At 40.1% G+C, this 26,928-nt stretch overlaps 1 protein-coding gene across 1 annotated transcript in view; it reads left to right on the forward strand.

Annotated features, from left to right (window-relative positions):
* The window catches only part of SEMA5A (semaphorin 5A), a 306,987-nt gene that overhangs the window by 71,314 nt on the left and 208,745 nt on the right, over nt 1–26,928 (forward strand). The window lies entirely within an intron of this gene.

Consider the following 26,928-nt stretch of genomic DNA (forward strand, 5'->3'; position numbering starts at 1 on the left):
AAGAATTAGTGATGATAGATAAAAATGAAATTTACCTACTTGTGTTTTATTGCGATTTGAAGGAGGAGGAACCTGAGATGCTTATGCCTGGATGGAGTGTTTATTTTAGTGGCAGATCTGAACCACAAAGGCCCACTTCGCCCTGTTAGTCTTTTAGAAGGGTCTCCTTGGAGACGGACAGGGTCATGGCATAAATGCCCACTTCACCAAGATTCTGGAATTCCCCATGGAGCATGCCAGAATTCTTGGGCTGTATGTAGTTTGGAAAAATTCTTTAATCACCCTCATCTACTAGAGTTCTAAGAAGTGATTGGAGAGAAGTTGATATTATTTTATTCTCTTATGTGATGCTGATATTTGTGAACATTCAGGAAACTTTAGATCTAGGGTTTAATATTAGATCTATGTTTTATTCACCAGGGCTTTAAAATAAGCCAATACCCCCCAGAAAACTAATATTGGTAAAGCACTTTGAAGACCCATAGACCTGGATTTGTTATCTAGCTCTGTGACTCCCAGCAATTGTGAGTTTCCTCATCTGTGGAATGACCACAAAACACTACCAACCCCATACTGTCTTTGCTAGAATTAAATAAAGTAAGGCATGCACAAGAGATAAGGCGTAGTACTTTTGCAACAAATGTTAATTGCTTTTGCTTTTTAAAAGTGATAACAATAAATAATAACTTCTTATAATTATTTCATCACACTGGACAATGAATTGTCTTTCCACTGCAATTTGGTAATATAAGTGAAGTCTTTAAATGAGTTGATCATTGGTAAAATTATGAGTGTATTAATAAGAACTCAGAATGATCAGCAGTTAATGCAGAATACCATTTTAAAGCTCTGGTTTTAAATAATCTTTTATAAAATATATAGATCATTCGATAGGATTATGCTCATTTTGATTCTCAGGGTATAGTATATTATTTGGCATATTGTGTGTGCTGAAAAAGTGAAATGTGCAGATATGTGTGTATGCCAACGTATGTTTCCATATACATGTGCATTGATTTCCTAGCTTCCCAGCTCCTTTGGCTGAGAAGGTCTAGGATATTGTCATTCCAATGGCAATGAGCACACTTAGTACCCAGTACTTGGTTTCTCAATTTCATTCTCCATTAAAACGAACCAAGCCTTGGGACTTCCCTGGTGGTCCAGTGGTTAGGACTTTGAGCTTCCACTGAAGGGGGCGTGGATCTCTGGTCAGGAACTAAGATCCCACATACTGTGCGGCCAAAAATAAAATAAAAAAAAGAACCAAGCCTTCTTGGAGAAGTAGCTGATTCCAGGGCCTGGACAACCAAAGTTCCAGATAAGCCTAGAAGATTTTGATGTGTCAGAAATTAAGGGAGTATTCAAAGAATGATGAGAGCAGGTCAAAAGGATATAGGAGCCAGCTTGACGTGGGCTCACTGAAGAAATCTGGGACAATTTGATTGTTAGAACAAGTAATGATAGTATCAGGTTATAGCACAGTGAATCAACTATGAGTAAATACTAACATAAAAATAAATGAATAAACAAATGAGACAGAAGGGACTGCTCTTCCTTACTCTAAAATGCCAACTAATAAATGTTGAAGGAATGATTTAATTAGAAAATTATAATTTGACAACCCTCACACTAAAAACGGATTCAGGCAAAAATGATCAATGTATGCAAAATTTGTGGGTGAGAGTTTGATGATGACCAAGATATCTATATAGTCTCAAAGTCTTTACCTATAAAATACGTATTAATTGCCAGAGGAAAACTTGTGACTTGATAATGAAGATAGCTGGCCAGTACCATGATAACCAACTAGTTAAAGGTACTTTCGCTAGGAATGGGACAAAGAGTTAGTATAACCTTCCTGATTAGATGCACTGAAAAGGCCATAGCAAGATTTCCATGATATTAAAGCCAAAAATTATAACCAGTTTCATCATGAGGAACCATCACACAGACCAAACCTGAAGGCCATTCTACAAAAGACTGGTCTCTACTCTTCAAAAATCACCATATAAAAAGAGAGAAGAGCTATTCCATCATAAAGGGGAAAAAAAATACACATGTCAACTGAATGAAACATTTGATTCAAATTGCATCTTGGAACAGGAAAAAATTTTTTTCTTGTTATAAAGGACACTCTTGGGACAACTGGTGAAATTTTACTGTCTGTGGAGAAGATAGTAGAAATGTATTAATATTAATGTCCTGACTTTGGTAACTGTAATGTGTTTATGAAGGAGAATGTCTTTGTTCTTTGGACAAACCTTCTGAGATAAATAAGGGTGAAGAGTATCATTTCTGAAACTTATTCTGAAGTGATTTAAAAAATTACTGTATGTGTATATACATATATATATGTGTGTGTGTTTATGGGCATACACATTTATGGGCATACACATGCACACACACACACACATGCATGCATGTATGCATACACACAGAGAGAAAGAATGATAAAACAAATATGATAAAATGTTAATGAGGGAACTCTAAGAATCTAAGTGAAGGGTTTATGAGAGTCCATTGAACTTTGCTTGCAACTTTTCTGGATGTTATTTCGAAATAAATAGCTGCAAAAATCAGGAGATGCATTTGCCATTACTGTGTGTATAATGTTATTTTAGGGGCAAGGGAACTAACTGTAGTTTCCTCATTATTGCTTCTCATTGTCATGACTACCTTTTGGTGGAAATCAGGTTGAGGTTACTGATGAAATTGAAGTGTTCTTATTGAGGTTTGGAAAACTCATCAGCATCACCTCCTGGTAAGAGAGAGCACAGTCTGCTGACATAGGGCCAAGCAGGACGACAGGGGCTTTCCGAATGGAAGCTTTGACAACACAGCCCTAATAACAGGCGTCAGACCACGCAGTGCAGTGGGTACACACAGCGCGACCCTCCTCTGTTGTGCTTCGTGGTTGTGTACGATGCTCTGCAGCCTACCTTTCACTCACTGTGGAGAGAGGATTCTGGGAATTCTTCAGGACAGACTACTTTTTCATACATGTCTCCAGTTAAGTTGTCCTTTTGATTTCTATGAATACTTTAAGTTAAATGACCGTTTCTAAGGGTAACAAAAAAGACTAGGCACATTGATCAAGAAAGGGCTGTACTGGTGTTACAAACAGCACTGTCCAGTAAAGACATAATGTGAGCCTCATGGATAGTTTATCTGATGGCCACATTGAAACAAGTACAAAGAAACAGGGGACAATTTTTTTATTGAGGTGTAGTTGATGTACAGTATTATATAAGTTTCAGATATACAGCATAGTGATTCACAATTTTTAAAGGTTATATTTCATTTATAGTTATTATAAAATATTGGCTATAGTCCTTGTGCTGTACAATATATCCTTGTAGCTTATTTATTTTATACATAGTAGTTGGTACCTCTTAATCCCTTTGGGGGAAATTATTTTTAATAATATATTTTGCTTGTTATATCTCAAATAATATCATTTTAACATGCAATAATTACAAAAAATTAATGAGATACATTTCTTTATTTTAATTGTATTAAGTCTTCAAACTCTGGGGTGTATTTCACTCTTAGAGCACATGTGAATTTGGACTAGCCACCATTCAAGAGCTCAGCAGAGCTGTTGCTACCCAACTGGACAGTGCACTTTAAGATCATGAGAAGCAGAAGTGTTTATGACTTGTACGCCTTCAGTTATGTTGTAGAAATATTGTTTTCTCCAGGGACCATCCGGATTAATTTGGATATAGTAGGCTAAAACTTTTCTCCTTCCTTCTCTCTTCGAAGATAGAAAGTAATTATTGAAACATGGGAAAATGAGGAAATGAAGATGAGGGAGGAAAAGCAATTTGCATAAACAGTGGAGAGAATTAGAACTGAGAATCAGTGACAGCCCTTATTTAACAGCAGACAAGACTTCGTTTGACCTGGCACCTCTCTGCCTGACAGGAGGGTCCACTTCCCAGGGGCAGCCTCCCATCACCTGGGGATGCTTCCCTGTGTCTGTAATGCCAAGCTGCTTATAGCTTCCCAGACTGGAGGCCATTTCCCAACTTTTAGCATCTACTCATGTCCTCTTTCTTGTGAACAATTTTAACCCCATCCTCTTCTCGATCTAGAAGAAGACCGCCAATCCTTCAGTCTCACTTTAACTGTCACCTCTTTGTAACCCACCTTGAGTCTGTTTGGGCTGATGACCCTCAGGTGCATTTCATAGCCTCAGCCTTTATTTCTGATGAGCCCCCCTTGTCTCAGGTTGAAATTCACTCTGTGCTGTGAGGAGGGTTTGAATTGTTGTCTCCTCAGTATTAGATGAAAGTAGATCATTAGATGCAGTTACCTGGCAGGTGATAGACTCAAGACAAATGTCTGTGAAAGTTTGAATCCCTTGATATTTAATAAATATGTTCACTCTGCAACTTTTTAAAACTTATCATTAGTAGGGCATGGGTGAATTTCATATTTTTGTCCCTAAATTCAAGAGAAGGAAAGTAATGAAACCCAGCGACTAGAGCAGTGAGGAATGCCTGCTGGAAGAGGCATCCTAAAACACACATGTGCACACTCTCACCCCACAGGAAGTTTCTAGGACAGTATAGGTATTTCCTGACTCTGATCCATTCCTTTCTTATGTACCAGTCACCTGTCTGCTCGATACTGCTCTGCACTTTTCTTCTGCCCTAAATTCTTCTGCCTGGACATTGTTTTAGGATCAGTAGTGAGAAAGCAGTTGTTGAACAAGGTTCCTTTTTTTTCTTCTATTTAGTGATTTTCATAGAGTTCTAAGCCCCCCCCCCCGCAGTCAATGACCCCCAAATTCGATGTGCTAGTGTATGTACTTCAGCCAGCACAGTTCCCAGCTGCAGTGGGAGCATGATGCACACCAATGGTGCATCCTTCCATCTTCCCTTCCTCACACCAAGGTGGTCCCCACACAGTGACTTGATTATCCCAACTTCTGTTTTTAGTGAGAGGAGAAGGGTGCCAGCTCTTCTTCCTGCTCAAGCGGTGAGGGCAGGGTGGGCCATGGGCTGCAGGCATTATTCACAGGAGCACGTTGTCCATCCAATGTGGTTGTGCCTTGTGGCTCAGCTTGTGGAACCACGCGGAAACCCACTGATAAGAAAAATGGACTTTTGTGAAGTGGCTTTAGAGTGAGAAAACGAACTGTGAGGTCAGACTGCCTGATAAGCGTGATGCTGACCACAGTCCAGAACGGGCATCAACAGAACCCCGAATCAGAGTTCTTTTTCCCTTTTTCTCCCTAATAAAGTTGAGACGTCACTAGTGGAGTTTCTGAAGCAGTCAAGATTTGAGCAAGGATAGGGTCGGTACATGGTTATTATTACCCCCAGTGAACATTATCTGTTTGAAGTAAGTCTCTTAGCATCACCACAAAAATATTCACATATAAATATACCATGAGGTAGAATGGCTATATGTGGAATATTGTGATTTTCAAACATACCTCAGTGTATTAAAGTGAAAGACTAAGAGTTGCTTTGAAGGAAACAAAACCTGTTTTTCATCAATGACTGGAGAATCAAATATTCATGTGACGTCACTTATAAGGTGTCTTTCCACTCGGAGGCTGTGATAAATCTCCTTGCAACTCACCATGTGCTGAAATGTAGACATCACGTCTTGGAAACCAGTCACTTTCAGGCACAGTGAACAGAGGATGTGGAGGTTTCCCATCAGGCATCTCTCCTACTTCTTGTCATGGTAACAGATCCAGCTCTTCAGCATCACTTTTCTTCTTGCCTTGATCACAGCAGTTATGTTACAAGAACAAGCGTTTTGGAAAATATAAAAATGCAGCCAGCCCTAAGACGAATTGACAACATTTGCCCATCTGGGATCGTGCCTGGGATGGCCCGAGGTAGAGGTGCGCTGAGCACGGTCCTAAGAACACAAAGAGACTGCAGCTCATTTCACCTCAATGTCTTCCTAACAGTCTTTTGGGAAATAGCTCAAAATCCATTTTTATATTGCTTTGTTACTGAGGGAAAGGAATTCACAGCTTGTTTCTCACTCACGACTGCTGGAATAAGCAGAAAAATTGCAATCTGTGTTCCAGTTTACCACCTGCCTCTCTCTGGTTTCTAAATTGAAAACTGTTATGTCTCTGACAACCTGGTCAATATTGGTGGAGAATTCTCTCCAAAGTTAAGGTAAATGTTAACTTTGTTTCTTGTATATTTGGGTTTGGGGAATTGCCTTTCAACTCCAGTCATTTCTAAATCAGTGTTTCTCAATTAGGGGCTATTTTACCTGCTGAAAACATCTGGTTTTCACCACTGGAGGGGGACATGCTAGTGGCATCTAGTGGGTAGAGGCCAGGGACACTGCTAAATGTTTTACAATTCACAGGTCAGCCCCTTGCCGCTCAACAAAGAATTTCCTGGCTCGGAATGCTAACAGCACCAAGGTTGAGAAACCCTATGTTAGGTGATCACTGCCTCGGCTTCCACATGTTTTGAAGAAGCCACTTTTTGAATCTGTGATGTTAACATTTCTTGATTGAATCCAGAAGATCTTTGATATGCTTGGGGTATTTTCCTCTTTAGATTCCTTTGTATATTTAACCAAACACGTGTATGAGCCCTTAGTGGCCATTTCTAAAGAAGCTGCTGGGATTCTTGAGTATAAATTGCTTCCTTTCATTAATATGAAATTAAATTTAAAAATAGAGTCAATTTATAATACCAGTACCCTCTCTAATGGGTCATAACAATTTGATACAGCTACCTTCTGTTGGAATTCTTCAGTATAATTTAAAGAATGATATTTTAATTAGTAATTTAGAGTAGCTATTCAAATAAGATATTTGTATGGATTAATTTTTTAAATCTTGTCTTATATTTATATTGGACAGGGGGAGAGTGGTCTCCCATGTAGTTATCCAGAGTCATGATTCTAAACTTTATTTCTTTTTTGCCTTCTTTATCAAATATGTTCTTGAAATCATGGTGTTATAGAAGTGGCAGGGATCTTAGAGATTAAAGAGCTTAGAGATCTTTATTAAAACCTTTCAGGGTTTCAGAAACTAAGACTTGACGATCATAGTGATCATAGTTACAGTTTTACTGGAACACAGCCATGCCCATTCATTTGCATATTGCCACAGCCCATGGTCATCATTAATACATCTTATTGGAACAGACATGTGCATTCCTTTGGATGTTGTCTATGGCTGCTACATCAACTGGGTTGACCAGTTGTATCAGGTAACGTCTGGGATACAAGTCCTAAAGTATTACTATCTGATCCTTTAAGGAGAAGTTTGTCGCCTGGTACTAGTACAGATCAAGTTCTCAGTGAGTATTTCCTGGTGAGTGAACACAGGATAATGCAGTGTAATTCTTTGTCTTTGTTTTTGCTTTTCTTAGGACAATATTTGGTTGTTTGGACAACAGTGTTAATTTTGACTCCCTGGGCTATAATTTCATGGTCCTCCCTAGACTGTGACCCATAGGTTGGGAACCCATAGTGTCACCACTCATCCCCAGATTCTTGTCTCTTCCACTCCCTTGGTGAAAATTCCCTGTCAGGAGCTGCTTTACCTACCTGTTTATTGAAACACATTTACTTTCCTTTTCTCATAGCTTCCTGGAGGATTTATAGTTGCTGATGCACATTTTGTGTAGATGAGGACTCAGATTTTACTAGTTTCAGAGAATATTAGTCACATTGAATTAATGCTGTTAATAAACAGCCCTTCACTCTCAGTAGCTAAACACACGCTCAGAAGCCTTATTTCTTACTTATGTAATGATTGTCCAGGGCAGGAGCCCAGGGTGTTCTGCTTGTGGTGCCTCCATCTTCAACCCACGCCTCCAGAGCAGCATGGAAGAAAGTGTGGAGGATCATGCAGAGGAGATCTACATGGGCCAGGCCAGGAAATGGCATGCCTCCCTCCCTCCCAGTGGCCACCACTAGGTCACATGGCCTCAACCAACTGCAAGGAGGCTGGGATTATAGTTTGTCTGCATACCTTGGAAGAAGCAGAAGACTCAGACCTTCAGACATCCATCGGCATGCATTAGCATTTTCTCCCAGAAGGTGCTAGAAAAACAAGATTAGCACCTAAGGATGCACTGAACTGATCTTGTTGTCTGAGCCTACCCCCCGCCATTCCAGCAATTCTACTACACACACAGATTTATCCACACTTCTAACATTTCTGTAAATAACAAAGAAGGGATACTTTGAACAAACCATTTAACCTCTTTGGACGTCAGTTATCTTGACAGTGCATTTGGAGAGCAGAGTCAGGGAGAGGAGTAGGCTGGATCATCCCTGCAGTCCCTTTCAGCATTACAATCTTAATATGTGCCATCCTTCTGCTGACTCTTCCTTCTGTCACTGCTTAAATGTGACTCCTGGGTCCCTCCTTCTTTACGGAAAACTTTCCCTGTAATGGAAAACTTGGCATTGTGCTTATTCGATGTAACTTTAATGACCTAATTTGTCATAAGATAATGAGGACAGGGCTTCCCTGGTGGCGCAGTGGTTGAGAGTCTGCCTGCCGATGCAGGGGACATGGGTTCATGCCCCGGTCCAGGAAGATCCCACATGCCGCGGAGCGGCTGGGCCTGTGAGCCATGGCCGCTGAGCCTGTGCATCCAGAGCCTGTGCTCCGCAACAGGAGAGGCCACAAAAGTGAGAGGCCCGCGTACTGCAAAGAAAACAAAAACAACAAAAAAAAGATAATGAGGACAACAACAGTAATAGGTGATGGCGTTTACTGTGCCCTTACTGAGTACTCAGCTCTTCACATACATCATCTCAGTTTTGTTTTCTCAGTGGCACTAAGGTTGTAGGTATTATTTTCAGTATTTTACAGAGGAGGAGTTGAAGCTTGGAGAGTTTATGTGATTTAGCCAAGATCACCCAACTGGTTTGTGGCAGAACTATCTCCAAAACTTTGAGAGAATAAAATTTTATGCATCTACACCACCAAATTTATGGCATTTTATCACAGCAGTCACAGGAAAGTAATGCACATGACCTCTATTTCTTATATCTTGCAGTCAGGCTGGTGACCCAGGAAACCTAATAAGAGTATGCAGTCTCCTTGCTCCAGGGTTCCGTAAAGGACCCAAGTGCAGCTAATTAGTGGCCTTAAAGGACTTTAAAATATGCCCTGAAAGAAACAAGGCTAATCTCTTTTCTTTGCAATCATAAGCTTGAAGGATGATGTCACTATAGGCTATGTGCAGCCATTTTATCACCATGTGGTGTCTGCTGAAGAATAAGGCCCAACAGAGGCTATCATAACTAGAAATCAGCACTGTTGAATTCTTACAGCATACTTTGAATCCCTGGGCTTGTCTGTGCTTGAATCTGGGTTTCTCATATTGTACTTCCCAGTTACAAAATATTTTAAACCTTTTGCTTTTGGCTTAAACCAATTGGAGTTTAGTTTTTATCACTTGTAACAGTGATAGTGACAAGTTCTAAGGGCTTGGTTAAAATGATTTTAATTTTGTCTAATGTTAATGTTAAAACTTCTCAAGATAGATTAGAATGCCAGTGTACTCTTATTTTAAGACTCCTGAAGCTTATGAATATACCGCCTAAAATTTGTCTACCCTTTGAGAAAAGAGGCTGTCTTAGAGCATTGGGTCTAAAGTGTGATTTGGGTCACAAAGTGTGATTATCTTCTGTTTACAATAAATATTACCATTGGTTAAGGGAGTCACTTAGCTCTGAGAAACACACTTGGCTTATAAATGCAGATCTCAAAGAATTCATTTGGAAGTCACATTTAGACCAGGCAGTTCTGTCCTTTAGGAAGCATACAAGCTAAGTCTGAACATATGACCCTTTGGGTGGCATATTCATTTCCTAGGGCTGCTGTAATAAATTACCACAAATTTAGTGGCTTAAAACAAGAGATATTTATTCTCTCACAGCTCTGGAGGTCAGTAGTCTGAAATCGAGGTGCCAGCAGGTCCACACTTCCTTCAGAGGCTCTAGGGGAGGAACCTTCCTGCCTCTTCCAGCTTCTGGTGACTCCAGGAGTTCCTGGGCTTGTTGGTGCATCACTCTGTTCTCTCACTCATCTTCATATGATCCTCTCCATGTGTCAGAGTGTCTCAAATCTCCCTCACCTTTCTTGTATAAGGATACTTGTCATTGGATTTAGGATTCATCAGATAATCTAGGGGGATCTCATCTTGAGATCCTTAATTAGACTTGCAAAGATCCTTTCTCCAAATAAGGTCACATTCACAGGTTCTGGGTAGATATATCTTTTTTGTGAGGCCACCATTCAACCCAAAGCAGGTAGTATTCAGGGGGTCTTTAGAAGACATCTTTCCTAGTTTATGCCTCTTTGTTTCAGAGATCCTGCCTATTCATGGTGCTCTGAGGCTTTTCCTTGTGCTATAGCTGCAAGCATTTTTTTAACGACTCTTCCGAAGTTTTTCCTCTGTCTCAGGGTTTCTTAACCTCAGCATTGTTGACATTTAGGTCAGATAATTCTTTGGGGTTCTTTTCTGGGGGGGCTCTCTTGTGCACTCTAGGATGTAGGGTAGAGGCATCAGGCCTGACCTCTGTATACTAGATGCCAGTAGCACCTTGCCTCCCAGTTGGGACACCAAATCTGTCTCTAGACATCACCAAATGTCCCCTGGGGGGCAGAATTGTCCCCACTTGTGAAGCATGGCTCTATCCCCACATCACCCAATGAGGATGATAAATGTTTTCTGACAGAAAGGCAAAGATAAGAAAACAGGAAATTGGAGAGCACAGAGGCAAATGTAAATTCTGCCTTTCCTATACTCGAAGTGAAAGGAATGGATTTTTTTCTGGCAAAACAAACGCAGTATGGAAACCTGCCTTTCTGACCCTTTTCTGGAGTGGACATGCCTTAGACACACGCACTAGGAGGTTGATGGTGGCATGGAGCGTATTTGTCCTAATGCGCCTCTCAGTGATATCCTGGAAGATGACTCCTTGAAGATGATCACAGCTCGGCTTGCTCTGCTCCACCAACGGGTGCTACAGGTATCCTCACATCCCTGAGGCAGCTGTGGGAGAGCACAGCATACTGGAAACTCCTTTGGATACAGTCGTGGGGAATTGAGAGGGTGGGAATGCAGTTTTCCTTCTGTTTCTGTTTTCTTTCAGTACAGTAATGTGTCAGGGTAACAGCCTTGGGGGCCTATAGTTCTCACTTGAGCTGGACCCCTGAAGGCTTTCAGGAGGTCTCCTCTGTTGTATTTCATACATTAGGATATCCGTTGTCCAGCCCCATAGGGAAGAAGGAAATGTGAAGCCTAGCTCTTCTCTCCGCCATTTGTAATTATCACTGCCCAGTTTTTCTTGTAAATATTGTCTGACTCTTTATAGTTTCAGTTAGGAGGGCAGAGAAAGGTGTTACACATTGATGGCCTCCTTCCCAAAGCCTGTTCAAATGACAAGTGTTTACAAATGATGAAATTCTGCCTAAGGCTGTGCCTAAGGGAATGCTTAAAGTTGGTACCTAAGCCCAACCCTGAGAAGGTGGACTTCAGCTGCCAGTGACACTCTTCTGCCCTGTTCTCCCCCCTCACTGCCCTCCCTCCCTGGTCCATCAATCAGTGCCCAGACTGAGACAGCGAGCCGATAAAAATGCAAGGTCAGCTCTGAGCAAGTCCCCAGGACAAGATGGGCATCAATTAATCATTCCCAACTTTCCTGCTTCATGAGTGTTGGCCTGATCTCCTCCAGCTGAATTCAAACCTCCCACCTGTGTCTCCATGTACTGTTTCTCCTGTTCAGACCCTATGTCTTTGTCTGTATTCTCCTCCCAGTCAACTCCTGGCAACTATTATTTTAACTGTTCTCCGCGCCCGCTGTAGCTTCATAATGCTCCTGTCCCTGTTCTAATTTGCTCTCCTCCATCCCAACAGCATTAGACTACATGGATGGGTGATCTCCAAGGGCCCGTTCAGCTCTAAGATTATGAGACTTACATGTTCAATTGCTGTGGTTGTCCCCTTCTTCAGAACAGTTAAGCCCCCCGTCCATGTTTAATTAATATTGAGGGTGAAACAAATCTAGCTCATTCTATGCCTTTAATGGCCAGTTGACTGTGGGCTTGGTCTATCAATCCTGTCCAAATGACTAACTGAAGAGATCACAAGCTCCTAACGGCTCCATGAAGCCAGTATTTACTTAGGCTAAGGGCCTCCATTCTACAGTGGGCAGAGCCAAAGACTATGAGAGCTCATCGCTAAAATATTATAATGATGGTTCGGAAATCATACAACAATGGGGCCATTTTAAAGTGTTTGAAATCTTACCATCCGTTTTCACTAAAGATGTCACTTTGTAATTTAAAGCTGCAAAAATATCAGCTACTCCCACAGTCTTGAAAAAGCACCTTAATGACAGATATTTTCCTTTAAAAACCTTCTTCAAAATTCTATGCCAGAAAACAGAACTCATATTTAAGATTCTTTTAAAAAATGGAATCAGTACAGCACTAGGAAATTAAGCTATGTAAATACTTTTTGTTATTTATGCATTTTTGGTTGTTTGAGAGAACTGTTCAAAAACCTTTCTAAAAAAGGTTGGATTGGGATGCTTTTATTCTAACCATCTGTATTAGTTTCCTAGGAGTGCTGTAACAGAGCAACCAAACTGAGTGGTTTAAAACAACAGAAATATTCCCTCACAGGTCTGGAGGCCAGAAATCAAGGTGTCAGCAGGGCCGTGCCCTCACTGAAGGCGCTAGGGGAGGGTCCTTCTTTGCCTCTTCCAGATTCCGGTGTTTTCCACCAGTCCTTGGCATCCCTGGCTTGTAGATGTCACCCTAGTCTCATGGCCATCTTCTTGCTATGTGTCTTCACATCACCTTCGCTCTGTGCTTACCCATCTCTGTGTCCAAATGTCCCTTTTTAGGAGGACCCCAGTCATATGGGTTAGGGCAGACCCTAATGACCTCATCTGAACTTGATTACCTCTATAAAAACGTTATTTCCAGTTGAGATCACATTCTGAGGTACTAGGGGTTAGGATTTCAACCTATCGTTTTGGGAGAGGGGTACAATCCAACCTTTAACGCTATCAATATAATTTTTAATGATAGGTGACATTTTGGTCACCTAAGTTCATATGTACATAGTCTTTAATTCTGCACACCTGTGTGAACAAGAAAATCAACAGCCCCGCACCCCCGGTGGAATAGTTTAGCTGATGGTATGGAATTTAGAAAAAAAGGTTTCTTTTTTAAGTTGAACTTACCACTTTTCAACAACATTCGGCTGTTGTTAGATTTTCTTTTAGGTAACCACCATGCCACCTTGTTTTATTTCGTTTTGTTTTTTAAACGAAGTATAGTTGGTTTACAATGTTGTGTTAATTTCTGCTGTACAACAAAGTGACTCAGTTATGCCACCTTGTTGTTCATCTTTTCCCCCACCCTTTTGTTCCCTCCTAACGGAGCATCCAGTGATGCTGGCTGTCTTCTCTGTAATTTAACTGTTATGTTCTGCCTGTCATGTATCGCTTCCTTTGTCTTGTCCTCCAGAGGGAGATCCTGTAGCTTCTGCCATAACTCAGTTAAAGCTCCCTGAGGAGAGGAGAGTGCTTTTAAACGGTTTTTTGAGCCCACGCAGTTTGGAGCGTGATGACTGAGGCACAGAATATACTCTGTCTTTCCCTCCCCTTATCTCCTTTCCCTGTTTCCCTGCCTGATATTTTTGCTGTCCATACTCATCCTGAAATTTAAAAATTATAAAATATTGCAGAGGTATTATTTCATAAGCTAATCCTGAAATTTAAAAATCATAAATAAAGTATTCCATCTGGACCAAGTTACTTTCTGTATGATGTTTTACGTTTATATTTGGTTGGAGACTTTCTAAAATGCAGATTTCCTTTTGTAATTAGAAAAAACAAGTAACCAAATTAACCTTGAGCATCAAAGTTATAAAGTGTAAAAAGAAAAAATCCGGCATTATAAAGATTTCACCAAGCACATAATAATACAGTGCCTATTGGCAACTGAGTATAAAATGGAATTACACATAACCATAAATGTAAATGTGTTCCCTGAGTCAGAAAAGAAAGTGTAATTTATTTACCTTGGTAAATAGAGATTTCACATTGATGGTTTTTTTATTAGCCTTACATGTGTGAATAAAAGTATAGTTCTACAGTATGGAGGTTCCTTAAAAAACTAAAAAATAGTTACCATATGATCCTGCAGTCCCACTCCTGGGCGTATATCTGGAGAAAACTCTAAAAGATAATGCACTGCAGTGTTCATAGCAGCATTATTTATAATACCCAAGACATGGATGCAACGTATATGTCCATTGACTGTTGAATGGATACAGAAGATGTGGTATATATATACAATGGAATTTTACTCAGCCATAAAAAAGAATGAAATAATGCCATTTGCAGCATCATGGATGGACCTAGAGATTATCATACTAAGTGAAGTAGGCCAGACAGAGAAAGACAAATATCATATGATATAGTTTATATGTGGAACCTAAGAAAGTGATACAGATGAACTTATTTACAAAATAGAAATAGACTCACAGACATAGAAAACAAACTTAAGGTTACCAAGGAGGATAGAGGGGTGGGGGAGGGATAAATTAGGAGTTTGGGATTAACATATACACACTACTAAATATAAAATAGATAAACAACAAGAACCTACTGTATCACACAGGGAACTATATTCAATATCTTGTAATAACCTATAACTGAAAATCTGAAAAAGAATATATATAACTGAATCACTTTGCTGTATACCTGAAACTAACACAACATTGTAAATTAACTATATTTCAATTAAAACATTTTAAATGCTTAAAAAAAAAGTATAGTTCTAATCATAGGTGATTTTTCCCACAAGGAAATCATAATTAAAATGGCCTTTATCATTTTAAAGCATGATGAAGCAAATATATATGATCTTAAGCTCATTGCTCATGGTCAAGGAAACATGAATTTTCTTTTTATACACAAAAAGAAAATGCATGATCCACGAGCAGTAAACTTGAGAAGATGTATAGGCTTGAAGTGAATTGGAAAGGAGGAGAAAAAGGTGATTCAGTTTGAACAAAACCCTTTAGTATACATGACACGTATGCAATAAGTAAATTGCTAGTGAAATTATTTGTCTTACTGTAGCATTGTTATCTTCCTGTAAATTTCAGTTAATTTTTGTTTTTACCTTTATTAGGTCATAAGTCAAATTTCAAGCCCCAAAATTATTAACTTTTTTTTTTTTTTTTTTTTTTCGGTACGCGGGCCTCTCACTGTTGTGGCCTCTCCCGTTGCAGAGCACAGGCTCCGGACGCACAGGCTCAGCGGCCATGGCTCACGGGCCCAGCCGCTCCGCGGCATGTGGGATCTTCCCGGACCGGGGCACAAACCCGTGTCCCCTGCATCGGCAGGCGGACTCTCAACCACTGTGCCACCAGGGAAGCCCCAAATTATTAACTTTTTTCCATAGCATTCAAAGTGAGAGTGAACTCTGCCAGAAAAGGCACATTAGTTTTAAATAAATACATTTGTGAAAAGTACCATTTTTCAAACAGAACACAGGGACTTATCTATTTTTGTGGAAAATGTATATTTCATAGTTAGAGAGTATGCCACATCATATACATTCAGCCTGACGCTTGGAGAGCTCTGTATAAATATATCACATTTAGCTTTTATAGAAATAAACCTGTTTTATTGCGTTTTGACAAATTTCAGTTTGTCAAAGCAGTTTAAATATAGCCAGCGTATTTGAAGATTCATAGGTCAGCCTCTAAGACGTCATAAGCCTATAAATGGAGGTATAGATAGTATATTAATTACACATTTCATACACTGATAACCTTTTCCTGACCTTCTAAAATGATTGGTTTTTTTAGACCCTATTCCTTTCCTCATGCGGGATTCAATTCTATATTTCCTTGCCCCAGTTATACATCCCCTTTTAAATTAACATGGTAGCATTTGAAGTTTTGAGTCCTTAATTATCATTCATCCCATTAAAATACCCTGTAGGGGCTTCCCTGGTGGCACAGTGGTTGAGAATCTGCCTGCCGATGCAGGGGACATAGGTTCATGCCCCGGTCCGGGAAGATCCCACATGCCGCGGAGCGGCTGGGTCCATGAGCCATGGCTGCTGAGCCTGCGCGTCCAGAGCCTGTGCTCCGCAACAGGAGAGGCCACAGCAGTGAGAGGCCCGCGTACCGCGTTGAAGAGTGGCCCCCGCTTGCCACAGCTAGAGAAAGCCCTCGCACAGAAACGAAGACCCAACGCAGCAAAAATTAATTAATTAATTAATAAACTCCTACCCCCAACATCTTAAAAAAAATATACCCTCTAGATGATAAGTAATAATCTATTTCCTCCACTGGTTATCAGAGTTGTTGTTTGGCAAATAGAAAGTATATTTTCTTCTAGTTCCACCTAGAATTGTTGGGTGCTATTTGGATGAGGACGGTGATTTCCAGCCAGATCTTCCAGATATATGCAATATAATTTTCTGAAGATATTTAACAATAGAAGGAGATCACATTTTCCTGAATCTTACTGATATGATGGTGACCTTAGCCAATGTTGAGATATCATTGTGGGTGTGGGTGTGTGTGTGTATATATATATATATATATATATATATATATATATATATATATATATATATATCTGTGTGGAAAGAGCTCAGCTTGCATTGCTGTTAGACTCTTATCAGGGCTCCTGTTTGATAGACACCATCTTTATCCTGATTTTGCATTTGAAGAAAGCTTGTCAGTATTACACACCTATAAACTTGGTGGACTCCAGATTAGATCTCAGACCTCCTGGCTGTACCACATGTTCTTAACCTTCTAACATAAATACTGAAGAGCAGGATGGGGGGACAGCGGCCCCTCTTCCTCCCCTCTCCCTTGTCCGTCCCTTTCCCTTTTAGCTTCCACATACCACCTGAACCACTGGAAAATTCTACCAAGCACTCACTGTGAATTATTTGGTCTCTCACCTCTCTCTTTGTTCACTTAATTCTAACTCACAAAGGTTAGTTTATTTCTGTGCGCTGCCTTTTCCACTAGCATGCATGTTACAAATGCAAGTTAGGACAAGAGGCTCACTGATTTTTTAACACGGTGGTTCTAGAATCTGTTAGATCATCGGATTCACTTGAATAGGTTTTTAAAGGTGAAAATCCCCAAATCCCTTCCATGCCTACTGAATAAGGATTGAGCCATTGGGATTCCTGCTTTGAACATGAACTTTGGGAAAGTTCATGAACATGAACTGAGCACTGGTGTCAGTCATACTTTGTGGGAAAGGATCCAAACATGGGCTGTGAAAATAGTGCATCTAAGGCTAGAAGTACTGGAGAGCAGTAAGAAAAGCAGGCTTGGAGGAACTGGATGTTGGGTGGGTTGAGGAGATGAAAGATGGGAAATTCTGCTTTGATGCTAGTGACCTTGAGTGATGGTGAGGCATCCTGCTGGCTGTCCAGTGGATATTTGAAGAGGCAGTTCAAAATCTTGGTGGGGATAGAAAAGGAAAGTGAAAGAGGAGGAAAACAGAGCAAATGAAAGTGAAATAGTGAGGGAGAAAATGAGTGAATAAGTAGATGAATGAATGAATTATGGACCAGGTAGGTTTGGAAGTGGGGCTTAGATTGTTGGCTCATGGGGAAGCCAGTTGTGCCTTGAGTCCTCAGTGTAAAGGAAGAGGCAGCGGTCTGCTCTGTGGATGAGGTGTTAGGACTCCAGTCTCCTTGGACAAAGCAGATAAGAGATGCAGGGTTTGGAGTTCTGAGAGGTTAAGCAGGTAGGCTGGTCCTTGGATCTATGAAGAGCTTTTGGCCAAGGCATCTGGACAGCACTGAGTATTTGGATACGTGAAGCAGAGTTTGGCACCAGTGGCTATGACATGAAGGAGGCATAATGTCAATCCTCGTGTGAGGAACAGCAGGAGGAATCCAAGAGAGAATGGAAGGATGAGTTCCAGTGTCCATCTTGTGGTGTCCAGCAGCTCCATGACTTCTGAGCCCAAGGCAAGCGTTGCTGCCCGGGTCTGGGGCAATTTTGCTGATGTCGATGGAGAATATCTCATGGGCATGTCTGATTCCTCAAAGTGATACAGGTTGCATGTGCTGAGGCTTATTCCCAGGTGTAGCTCCTCCAAAGAGTCATGGCCCTTCCAGCTCTCAAATTCCGAGCAGCAACATTGGAGCTGAGCCGGGTGGTGGTTAGAGGTGGTCACAGATGCATGGCGACCAGCCTAGTGCCTTCTGGCCATCTTTCAAAGACGAGATTTGGAGATTATCCACTGCTGTGTGTGATCTGAGCTTCTGTTCCCCATTGCATTTTCTTGTCTCTTTTCTCCCTTCAATTATATGATTAGTTAAAAGCCAACATTTTTTCGAACCACTTATACCTCTGTTGGCACAGGTACTACCAGGTGATAAGTCAGAGAGGGTGAAATTTATAGACTGTCATTATGATATGCAAATCAAGAAAAACATACTTCAGAGAAAAATATAGAGCTGACATAGTTAATATAGAGCTAACATAGATGCCAATAGCATTCACCTTTTTATTTACTTATTTATTGATTTTTGCAAAAAATACCAACATCCCCTCCAACTCCACCTGAATATCAGTGACTAACCTGGGTTAACAGTTTCTTAATTCTGAATACCACGTGTAGCATGGCTAACATAGGCATGTGGCAGATCAAGAAATGATCTAAATAAATTTAAATTTGGAGGAAGAGGAGAGAGAAAAGTGAAAAAAGGAAATTAGATGAGCAAATGGTATAGGAGAGGCAGACATGAAAGAAACATTCTGCAAACAGTGACAGAGGTATGAACAGTGTGGAATTTAATGACATGCATTAGATTTATTATTATTATTGCAAAAAAGCAGCAATTAGCCAGTCGTCCATATAGTGAATATAAAACAGCGGGCTGTCAACACTGCGTGTTCAAAAATTCACATGTGTGTTTCTCTCATGATAACTTTTTCTTGAAATTTAAAATTAGAGAGAGTTTGTTTTTCATATGCCTCTGGAGGGGGAGGTGGAAAGGATGACTTCATAAACCTTTAAGAAGTCAAAGACGTTGAATGAAGACATTTTCTCAGAGGGAAACAATGATTGATTGCTTTCAATCCTTCCAGTTTTCAAGAAACAGAAAGCATAAGGTAAATCATATTGACAAATAGATATCAGGTGCTGACTGTTTGCAGTGCATTCTGTCAGGGAAGAAAGGGACATGACAACTCAGTTGAATCTTATGTTCTAGTTGACAAGGTAAGATTTTTGCTCCTGCAAAAGTAATAGTAATAGTGGTAGTGCTATCCCAGGCCCTCTGTGATTAAGTGCCAGTGTGTGACATCAGACAGGGGAGCTCAGAGCAGGCAGACGGGATCACTGACCATGGACCAGACAGAGAAGACAGGGCAAAGCTCAGATCACCTTCCATACCAGGGTTCCTTGCCTTACCGGTATATTGAGCTGGATAATCCTTTTTCATGACAAGGGTTGGGGAGGGAGGAGGCTATCTGCACATGCCAGTGCCTTTCCCCCCTAATTATGACAACCAAAATGTCATAGGCATTTCCATATGTTCCCTGGAGCTGGAGGGAGGCTATTGAGCTACTGGTCGAAACTAACAGCAATTGCTCAGCTTTTGGAATTACCCACATGACAGGAGCAGTTGCATACCTATTACATTACTTAGGACATTCAAACAAATATTATTTTCTGTGCTAGTTTTTGTTTAATAAAGTACCATGAAAGCTATTTAAACTTACAAGGAATTCTAAAGTAGTTCATCTTCCTATAAATTCAGCAAAGTTTAGCCATCTGGCATTTCATCTACAACTTCTGTATTAATAACTAGAGGCAGTGCAGAGGAGTTTTGGAAAATGCTCTCTGGGTGCGCCCTGTCTCTGTGTGTGGCCGTGGGAAAGTTACCTAAACTCACTGTGTTTCAGTTTCCTCTTGGGAATAATTGTGACGCCTTCCTGCAGATTTTTCTGATGAGTGAATGCAGATAACACTGTGCAAGCAGCCTGGTCTGTCATAAGCACTAAATGGGTGTCACTATTATTTTACTGTTTTAATCGCAAACTTTACAAATCAAGTGTATTCTGGTAACTGCTGTATTTTAAGATGAAGACCATACATGGGCTGGGAGACTCACAGAATTCATTTGTAAATGTGGGGCCAAAGGCATTTGCTAAGGGAGAAACGGGCTTAAACATTTGCATACGTTTAAAAACATCATTATTTTAATATTTGGCATCTTCTAAGTACCACAACTGTCCCTGCCCCAGCTATGGTTCTGCCCAGCTGGGCAAAGGGAGCCTGGACAGGCTGTTGAGACAGGGGTGAAAGCCAGCTTGTCTCTGGGGCTTCAGGCTGAGTGCAGACTCCACAGGAGGGTGGGCTTGACATGCACACTTGTGATTAGCAGGGAAAGTATCCCTACTAGACACCCAGAGTTGTGGCAGGGTCCTTGCTTCGGCTGGCTATTGATTGGTGCCTAAGACAACCGCAAAACTTAGTGGTTTAAAACAGCCATCTTATTGCTATTTTGCTCACAATTTTGTGAATCGGGAAATTCCAAAAGCCTAAGTTGGGGAGTTGGTGTATGACCAACATGGCATCAGTGGAGGCCCTTGCAGCCGGAAGTTCCTTATTCAAGCGGGTTTATCCACTACTGTGTCTGTGCTTCATTGCTTCTTGGGTTACCTCTCTCTCCCCCGCCCCCTTCCCCTTTTCCTCCTCCCCCTCCTTCTTCCTCCCCTCCTTGTCTCCTTCGCTCTCTCCCCACTCTCTGTCCCCCAGCCCCCAGCTCTTCGCATCTGTCTCCTTGCCTACCCCTCCTTGTCATTTTATCCCCAGGGGACTCTCCCGCTGCTCTCAGGACAGTCCTATTTCTTACCTGGCAGCTGGCTTCACGAGGCAGGAAGCTAGGCTGTCAGGCCAGTTAGGACTGAGCAGGCAGCTAGCGGGAACAGGGCCACTTATATCGTACTCTATTGGTCAAACAGTCACAGGCCTGTAGGGATGCCAAGTGGTGGAGAACTGGACTCCAGTTCTGGAGGGGGGATCTGCAGGTCCCATTGCAGAAGAGCCTGTGGTGGGGAGACACTGTGGAGCCATCTGTAGGGCTCACGGTCTGCCTGTCTCTTTAAGGCCTGTGTCCTGTGACTCTGCCTCCCATAGATTCTGACCCCCTTGACCAAGGATCTTCATCTTTAACAAACACCCGGAGGTGAGTTTGATGCAGGGAGTCTAGAGTCAAAAGCAATTATTTCAAAAATAGATGGGAAGAAATACTAGAATTTCTGTTTCTATTATTTTTATATAAAAGTAAGTAGCATAAAATTTACTAATATTAATATGCAAGGTGATGACGGTGCCCTGGCTTTCTCAATATGTTAAGCTGCTGACACACGTCGGGGTCAGTTTCTGGGGTATCCTGAGGGAATCATGGACAAATGGGGAAGGATTTTAGTTTACAAGTGCTAAGAAAGTGAATTTTTGCATTATGTTATTTATGTGGTAGGATCTTCCTAATGTTTTGTAATGAAGTGTGGAGGGACCATTACTTTGTGTTCCATAGAGAGGTTCCATAGGTATTTAGTGGCAACATATTTTTAAAATTGTCATATTAATATAATATATTAAACATAATTAAACTTAACATATGTATATACAAATATATGAATGTGTGTCTATCATCTATCGACTATCTATTCAATATCTATCCATTCATCTATTTATCCATCTATCATCTATCTATTCAATATCTACCCATTCATCTATTTATCTATCTATCCATCTATCTATCCATTCATCTATTTATCTATCTATCCATCTATCTATCCATCCTTTTTAAAAAGAAAAGTGGTCCAAATTTGCTGAACTTTATGTGATTTTTAATAATGTGTTAAATAGGTGTTTTTGGAAAAAATACAATCTTTATTTCAAGAATGAGACAGAATCTGCTTTTCAATAAAAACTAATACAATGGAAAAGTAATTTTTTAATCAGACACTTTAAAATAATTCCATCCTTACAGGAATTTGTGGTTTAAAATGAAATAAAAGGGACTTCCCTGGCGGTCCAGTGGTTCAGATTCCATGCTTCCAATGCAGGGACACAGGCTCGATCCCTGGTCAAGGAACTAAGATCCCACATGCTGCACCACGTGGCCAAAAAAAAAGAAAGAAAATGAAATAAAAGTGTCACTATAATAATGGCCTTATTCGTACTTTAGATTTGGAAATTTAGAAAATTCTTTTTTTAACAATCTTATCTACACTTTTAACTTGGTTGTAAAACTTCCAACTAGAGTGTTTCAGTGTGCTTTGTGCTCATTTAAAACTTTTCTTATGAGTTTTCAAGCAAGAGATTTTAGGATGGAAATGTACTGGCAAATTTCAACACATAAGAAAATCATCTAATCAGAAGATGGGTTTGAAAGAAATCAAAATTTAGTAAGAATAGTCAAGAATGCAATTGGATTTACCCATCTGTTTGAGATGTCTACTTTAGTTATAACAGTTTTAAACTAAAAGTCAAAATAAACTGAATGTGAAAACGAACTCTCTAAACAAAATTTTAAATCACTGTATCACTATATCATAAATTATTATTCCAAGATTTTAAAAAACTTGTTCAGTTAAAATATAAAATAACATTTGTTCTACATAATATCTTTCACTGTATCTGTATGTAATTCTTTTAAAATGTAATGAAAATATATATGTACACATGCACATTTGTGTGTATAATATGTGTGTATAATATATAAATGATGAAATATATACTGATAGAGAGTAAATGTCAAAAGTCTTACTACTGATAAGAGTGTATGGGCAAAACATTCTGGGAAATACTGGTAGTCATATTAAAAATGTTTTGTGAACATCACATATTGGTCTCTAGGAAGCGTAAACAACTGATTAAAATATAACTCTGCCCAATATTATGTAACAACCTAAATGGGGAAAGAATTTGAAAAAGAAGAGATACATGTATATGTATAACTGAATCGCTTTGTTGTCCACCTGAAACTGGCACAACATTGTTAATCAACTCTACTCCAATATAAAATAAAAAGTTAAAAATAAAATATTACTGCAGCTAGGGTTCTCTTTCCAGCAAAAAGCCACTTCATTTAAAAATATTTTTTAGACAACAAAACCTTTGCTTGGAGAACATGATTAAATGTTCTCTGCTTTTTTGTTTACTTTGTTTTGTCATTTTTACTTTTTTCAAATATCACATGGTATTAATTAGATCTAGTTTAAAACTTGTGAATTCCCTACTGCCAGATTAATTGTAATCTTATCAAGACTACTTTTCAGTTCCAGCCACTTCATTATGCAACCCGTTTTTGGTAAAATTGGTTTTTAGTTTAATGTTGGAAAAAAGAACACCCTTATTCTTTTTTTTTTTTTTTTTTTTTTGCGGTACATGGGCCTCTCACTGTTGTGGCCTCTCCTGTTGAGGAGCACAGTCTCCTGACGCACAGGGTCAGCAGCCATGGCTCACGGGTCCAGCCACTCCGCGGCATGTGGGATCTTCCCGGACCAGGGCATGAACCCGTGTCCCCTGCATCGGCAGGCAGACTCTCAACCACTGCGCCACCAGGGAAGCCCCCTTATTCTTCATTTTAGAAAATGAATTTCATTTGTGAGACTGTGTTTGCTAGAAATACAAACACCATTGAGAATTGCATTGCATTTATTTTCTCCTGTTTCATCACCCTTGAAAGAACATGTACCTGTGCTGGGCATCTTCTCTTGCCCCTCCCAGTACACTCTCCCCTTCTCCATGGGGTCCTGCTGCATGGACCACTTTCATATTGCTGTGCCTTCAAGCTTCTGGTTGGTTGGATGGGGCCAATGGAGAAGTCACATAGAACTTGAGTAGAGAGGAGAGGGAGGCCAGGGTTATCATCCCCATAGCGTTACCTCAGACTGACTGTGGCTTTTGAACAAAGGCCAGATTCCCAAGGCCTCAGATCACAGAGCTCTGTACTGCCTGGCTCTCTCTTTAGGGACCCAGTATTCTCTCATTGTCCGTCTGGGCCCCTTGGTAGCTGCTGTGGACTCTGGTGTTTCCTTCTACACACTCACATTTTAATTTATAGTCCTCTTATTAAGCTTTCCTCAAATTATCTCATGTGATGATGTCACATATTTCTTATACGACCTTTGATTAATAAAGTATCCCATAGGGTGTTTTATGATTTTCCCAGTTTTAGAAGTATTTTAATTCTATTTTAGAACACAGCATATACACCATGTATTTAAATTAGTCTTATATTATTTGCTAGTTCTCCCCATCCATCAAGGTTTTGAAGAGAGACAGAGATTTTAAGAATCTACATTTTTAATTGAGTGGAATAGGACAGCATTTAAATTTTTTAAGTTAGGGTTTGAGGAAAAAAGATTTTCAAAGTGCTTTGCCATATTTGATTACAGCAGAGTTGGTAATTTTTTTTCTGTAAAGGATCAGATAGTGAATTTTGAAGCTTTGGCAGGCCATGTGATCTCTGGTGCAACTGATCAGCTCTGCCATGTGTTGCAAAAACCAACCACAGACAATATGTAAATGAACTGAGATGGCTGTATAAATAAAATTTTATTTATAGTAATAGGTGGTGAGCCAGATTAGCCTGCTGGCTGTGGTTTGCTAATTTCTGTACTAGAGTAACACAAGGTTGGGAAATGGATATAATTCCTTTCAAAAGCATAGAGTTTTTAAAGGCATATCAATTACAAAGCTTCACAATGGATAAAATTATAAAAACTTTGCCACTTAAATTATTATTTAAATTCTATTTACAGAAAACTCCTAGTTATATTCGTCTAAAAATAATTACAGTGTACACAGAAATACTTGCCTGTAAGAACTACGTATGTATGAAAAGAACTTGAGTAAGTGTGTAGTTTGTTTGAATTGAATAATATTTAGTGTATTGTGTGAAGCTTAAAAATAACATTTGATACTTTTGCTGACTCTGAAACCACTTAACAGATATTTAATTAATCTTAGCAAGTGTGGATACAGATGGTATTTTTCAGATCATGCTGATGTTTGAGTTACATATAAAAATGAATGTCCTTATTCCTTTTCTCCATGTGTGCATGTGTGTTTGTGCATGCATGCACGATCCATTAGTTCCTGGTCTTCTGCATTGCTGACCGCTATGGAGTGTGTGCTGTCTCCTTCACTGTAAAGGGTGCATGCAGAACAAAAGCAGTGGGCCGAAATGGGCTTGCATGTGTTGACTGTAACTAAAGAAGGGGAATGTGTTCAAAGATTGAAGGGTCCAAAGTCAGAGTACGGGAGGACGCTGGCCCCAGACAGATCTCAGGAGACTCACGGATTGTTTTCTTCTCTGCTGATTCGCTTTATTTCAGGTGTTGGCAGACATCAATTTACTGTTTTGCAGTCTTAATTGTGTGTGTGTGTGTTTGTGTAAGAAATAGGAAGAGCTTGAATATGAACATTTGAATAAATGATTGTTCAATAAATGGTGATCGAAACCAAACGACTAAGGAATATCTTATTTGGAGTGGAATAGGTTAACTGTCCATGCCTGGTCCAGTCAGCTAAGACCAGGAAGCAGACTGCCTGGGTCTTTCGGGGCCACTCTTTAAAGGAGTATTTCCCTGGCACTGAGCATGGAGAGCTGAGGAGAAGACCCCCAATGTCTATTCTGTTGCCCAAAGCAGTATGTGAAAATTCCAAATAAGGCCACAAAGATGGATCTGACCCTTTTTAAACTATTGGACTGGGTGGTAGAGAGAAAGGTCTACTTTATTTTCCAGAGTCTATGGAAAATAAAGCTATCAATAAAATGGTAGGAAAAAAACTATTCCATATATATATATATATATATATATATATATATATATATATATATGTATATATAATTTTAAAAAATAGCTCTTTAAGAATTGTAATTATTTGAAAATTTGACTTTATGTTGATATAATCAGGTGAGGGTAACCCACTTACATGCAGCACACAGGTACATTTTAAATATAGCTTCATGAGAAATCTCTTTGTAATTTCTTTTCAATATAATATTACAGATAGAATTGTAGCACTTTAATTTAGCATCTGTATTTGGTCAGGATGGTGGTATAAATCTCTAGTATTCTTGGAAGCTTTATACAAAGAGATAAGTGTCATTTAGTGCAGCTCTATAGAAGATTTGCCTCAAAGCTTGTACATTCTCCCTCAGTTTTCTTGGAGGCATTCATGTGTTTTGATGGTGTTTCTTCCACTCCCCATGAAGCAACCCCTAGCAGAGCATATGGGTCATGATTCCTCATAGGGTACCTACCACCTCCTCAGGGGGAGACTGTTGTTCTGAGACCCCTTGGGGAGTGTACTCCTCACCTGCACTCCTGAGATCAGCCCTCCATGCATCAGAGGTCACCACTGCCTGCCCAAGTTGACTGTTTGGCAGAGAGATGGATCAGGTAGCCAGAAACAGCTGTTCTGGAAACTAGAGAGCTGACGTCTAAGTTTGGCTTAGAGAAGAACCAGGCCTGGCTGGTTTTGAGTCTCATGACTCATGGCTTTAACGGGGCGACTATGATTTGAGTTAAACGATGTGTTTAATTTGGACATTAGGATGTAGAGAGACTAAGTAAGGAGTTCCTTGTTAATCCCGTGTTTCTTTGGAGGGGAAGAGTTCTAGGCATTTTGGCCTTTCAAGCTAACTCACAGAGGCCGCCGTCTTGGCTGGTTCCCATCTCAGTGACTGATGCTTGGGATCCCCTCCCAGATGGTTTACAGAATCCAACACCACACGATGGAGGTAGGTGAGTTGCATCCTGAAATGCAAGCATTTTGTGGGCAGGAACATTTTCTGACAAGAGATGCTCAAAATTCTTACTAGAGTGGAAGGCATCTTAGGCTTAGTGGATGGAAGGC

The sequence above is a fragment of the Lipotes vexillifer genome, unplaced genomic scaffold, assembly GCF_000442215.2.
Source record: "Lipotes vexillifer unplaced genomic scaffold, Lipotes_vexillifer_v1.1 scaffold633, whole genome shotgun sequence".
In the NCBI taxonomy this organism is placed as follows: Eukaryota; Metazoa; Chordata; class Mammalia; order Artiodactyla; family Lipotidae; genus Lipotes; species Lipotes vexillifer.